Source organism: Microtus ochrogaster, chromosome 6, assembly GCF_000317375.1.
Source record: "Microtus ochrogaster isolate Prairie Vole_2 chromosome 6, MicOch1.0, whole genome shotgun sequence".
Classification (NCBI taxonomy): Eukaryota; Metazoa; Chordata; class Mammalia; order Rodentia; family Cricetidae; genus Microtus; species Microtus ochrogaster.
Window position 1 is genome coordinate 27,127,120 of NC_022013.1, and position 4,797 is coordinate 27,131,916.

Sequence of the window (4,797 nt, forward strand, 5' to 3'; positions counted from 1 at the left end):
AGAGCAGGGTAGAATGCTGGACTTGGAGGAACCTGTCTGTGAACATGAAAACTGTCTCCGTCTCACTCCACAGAGTAGCAAGAGCCAGGAAGAGCTGGGAGGGGGCCGGACCCCACCCTCGGGTCATAGCGATCCATCAGAGAAGCCCTATGTCCTCTCTGTACTTCGATACCATCCCATATTAACACCGTCCACACACAGAGAGAATCAGTCCATTGTGTCCTGGGGAGGAAGCTGAGCTTCCAGATGGAGCTGTGATGAGAGAGGATCGCTTGCTACATTCCAGGAACAGGCCAGATCACTGAAGATTTCAACAGTTGAGGGAAACGGGCAGAGAGGAGGCTAATGAAATTCAGTCTCCCAAAGAGAACAGTTCAGCATTAAGGTAGAATTCAAATGGTGTGTTAATAGGTAGAATTGCGGCAAATAATGAGAAAGGAGCCCTCGGGCTGGATGTTGACACCTTGGGAGTCTAGCTGCCCACAGGGACCTTCCACGTGGAACGAGGAGTGATGGCTTCCCTGTAAATGGTCACATCTCATTTAGCACCTTGGTGCATCCCCGGGGTTGCTGCCCAGAAATAGCATCCAGCTAAGGAGAAAAAGAGAGAGAAAAGGAGGGGTTGCCATGGGGCACAGAAACGCAGTGTGATCACTTGTTTACTTGTCTGTTTTTTCGAGACTAGGTCTCACTCTGTAGCCCAGACATGCCTCTAACTTCAAATCCTCTGCCCCTGCCTATCCAGCTGGGACTAGAGGTATGTGCCCCACGGCGGTCACGGTATTTTCAGGAGGCATTTTCCACCATCCTCCTGATTGCAGTACAGAAGACTCACTCTTTGGTCTGAGTACTGGATAGAGACCCTATACTTTTTATGTTTTCGCTTCACTCTCGCACAAATGTGTCTCTTGTTGCTGGTATGTTTTGGTATAAGGCTTTTGGATTAATCACAGGGACAGCACATAGGATTTAAGCTGAGAATAAAAGAAAATGGACAGTCTCAGACACCCTGGACTGGCTTCAACTCTGAGCTCTGATCTTCTGCCTCCGTGTCCCAACTCTCCACTTACAGGCAGGTCTCACCATGCCTGGTTTGGGCATGGAGTAATTCTGAACTAACACGGACTTGAGCCCAGCCCGATATCTGCTTACTGCAGAATCAAGGTGGGTTCTAACTTCACAGTATCTGAGGTAGCTTTTTTTTTTTATTGAAAAAATTTCCGTCTCCTCCCCGCCTCCCATTCCCTCTCCCTCCTCCCACTCCTCTCCCCTCCCCCCCCACTCCTTTCCCCCTCCCTCTCCAGTCCGAAGAGCAGTCAGGATTCCCTGCCCTGTGGGAAGTCCAAGGTCCTTCCCCCTCCATCCAGGTCTAAGAAGGTGAGCATCCAAACTGGCTAGGCTCCCACAAAGCCTGTTCATGCAGTAGGATCAAAACCCAGTGCCATTGTCTTTGGCTTCTCATCAACCCTCATTGTCCCTGAGGTAGCTTTAAATCACACACAGACCTTCAATAGCCAAGACCAGTAAAAGCCTGGACAGAGTACTAGTAAGAAGGCCAAGACATATGAGTCAGGGGGGCACTAGAAGCTGGAATTCTGCCCCTTACTTTGCTGTTGGACTCTGGTTGTCTTATGGTTGGTAAATACATCGTGAACCCGTGTCCTAAGATCCGACTTTTATTTCACAGGCAACAAGAGCAGAGAAGGAGGAGGAAGAAATGCATTTGATCATGCACTGAGATGTTAGTTCTGATCTATTGGGTTAAATTATGTTTTAGAGCGGATCTCTCTTTCAATACAGATGCTATGAACTTGTAGCTTATGTTTTCATGGACAGCCTAGTCAAAGACTGGAATCAACTTCCAGGGAACTAGCGTGCTCTCCTCTCATGAAAGCTATGGGAGAACAACACCTGATATGCTGTGTGCTCGCCTCGATTTCATTTCTCAGGAATGTGACCCCGACTCCTCAGGCCAGCCGTTTCTCAGAGCGGCAGCTTGAGCTCAGTGACTGCTTGTGCCACTTAATCAAAACTCCCTAGAAACACAGCTGGGAGGACTGGAGGTCTGGGGAACAGACTGACTCCTTGTCTGTAATCTGTGAATTGAGAGAAATGCACACAGTTCATCTAAACCTACACCACGGCTTCTGATGGCACTGTGCACGCCCAGGACAGAAGTGACATCCCGTATTCATCTTTGTGCGCTGGAGGAAACTGAGGGAACGGGAGCGCAGAGAGAAAGAACACTGAGCCCTTTTGTTGCGCCTCAGACTGTTCCACGGGGACTTCTTGTCTGGATTTAAAAAAAAAAAACCTTATGTAAATGGGTAAAGGCTTATAGATGGCTGTGGCGTTATTCACAAAATGGGAAGATTGAAGAAGCCCCCGGTTTTCCCCTCTGCAAAAGCTGACACAATGCCCAATTCTGGCAATGCAGGTGGCTTCTTCCTTGGCAGCAGTCCTTTTAGAATTACTAGTAGGAGGAGAAATTATTAGACAGAGCCCCTTTCACGCTATTTCTTAAATGAGAAAGTAGACATATGAACGTACAATTCAAACCGTGATTCTAACCACAATACAACGTGCGCCACTGCAAGCACTTTCAGACATTCTAGACAAGGGCTGAAGTTTATAAGGAAATAAGATGGCAGGCTAGCTAGGGACAGCAGAATGCTTCACACACATTTCGTGCCCTCATTGGAATCATCTGAGGCTTCCTCCTACACCTGTTGACCAGGAAAGCAACTGGAGGCGTTTCCTTTGCCACCCAGAGCGAGCGATAGCACTTCTAACCGGAGGAGACAGCGATATCATCTTCAGTAGGATGTCAGACAGGGTCCTGGGTGTGTTTGGAAAGCACAGCAGGAAGAAGGTGCTAGAAGGCCACAGCTGGTCCTCAGACACACTTGCAGCTCAGGCGAGGTGCACTGACCGGGATCCAGGTGCAAGGAGAGAACACTGTTGTCCTTTGAGCTCCACACATTGATGGAGGCACGTGGCCTGCCACCATGCACACATGCATGCACACACACACATGCACAAAGAACAAGCTTTCAAGACCCAATTGCTCTTCCTACAGGAACTCATGGGAGACTTGGCGTCTCCTTTATGTAAAAAGGATGTTGCCTACTAAGCTGACCACACTTTTTAAATCTTACTAATTGGCCAGGTGGTGGTGGCCCATGTCTTTAATCCCAGCACTCCAACTTCAAAGCTGTCTTCCTCTCTGGTCCCTGAGTCCTCCAGTTCATTTGAGGAGAACAGTGCCATGAGCCCTGGGTGGAGGTCCTGGGTCAGGACCTGGGCGACCAACTTCAGAAACTACAGAGGAAAGCACTCTATGTGTGTGTGTGGATGTGGAGAGAGGGGAGAGAGAGAGAGAGAGAGAGAGAGAGAGAGAGAGAGAGAGAGAGATATCATGGCTCAAAGAGCAAAGGAGTGTTCTGCAACATCTCCTGGTCCCTGGGATCTTTTATTTATGTATTAAAAGGGATTACTGCTTGACACAGTTGCTCCTTTTAAAGTAGCAGGCAGTCCTGCTAAACGACTTCGATTGCTTCATTAAGAGCTCACAAAGATCTCATTAAAGTGGGAGTGGTGGTGCACACTTGTTTTTCCAACAGTTGGGAAGCTGAGACAGGAGAATTACCACAAGTTCCGACCAGCTTAGGCTACAGGGTGAGGCCCAGTCTCAGAAAATAAAAACCAAACAGAGCCTTTATCCAGCAGACCAGATCAAAAAGGACAAGCATGTAACAGCAAACCATTCGAAGCTGTCACACCATCAGAAAATACAAAAATCTAACAGTTTTGAACACATCTTCTTCACCTGTAGAGATTCGACCCTTTTAGTCACAGGAATCTGAGATCCAGAAAGTCTATGGAAACATCCATTCCAGGAAGGATGAGGAGCACAGACAGTGACCCTGGCGTCCTGATTATTAGGCATAAGGTACAAGGTGAGCTATTTGTGTGGAAACCCAGCCTCTTGCATCTGTAGAATAATTATTTATAGTCTCAAAAGGCTATTAATGAAGGTGAATCAATCTAGGCTTGTGTACAGCGTCACAGCCAGTCTCTATGTGGTTTCTTTCAGTTTGGCGCCATCTAGTGAAGTTTTTAAAAATTACTTCCTTTTATTTGGGGGGGGGGGTGGGTTACTGTGCAAATCGTTTTGTCTACTTGCTGAGCCAGGGTAGACTTCGACCAGGCTGGCCTTGAGCTTTACAACAACCTCCTGCATCTCTTTCTGGAGTTCTGGGATTACAGGACTCAACTATGCCTGTCTTTGGATAGGTTTTGCTCGGGTTAAGAGTTCATCGGTTTTCAGCCCAGTTGGTGTAGCAGCTTCTCCAAAGCCTCTTTGAGAAATTGCCTGAATGGGAGTCTTGACAGGGAGGGCAGAAGTAGGATGTAGGAAGTATCTGCTTCCTGTCGGCTACCGAGCACCGAGAAGCACACGCAAACGCTGCACTCGGAACGATGGGCCACTTCCAAATGGCTGAAAACAAAGTGCAAGCTAGCGGTGAGGGCGGAGGCAGGGGAATGATGGAGCGGGAATCATGGACCTGTCGAGTTATATTCATTTTGTAAATAGTGGAATTTGTATTAGTTAGTTTGGGAAGCATACATATACGTGTGTGCATGCAAAGAAAACCTGCATAAAAGTCTTTTGTTTGTTTTGTTTTTTGGGGTTTTTTTTGTTTTGTTTTTTGTTTTCGAGACAGGGTTTCTCTGTGGCTTTGGAGCCTGTCCTGGAACTAGCTCTGTAGACCAGGCTGGTCTCGAACTCACAGA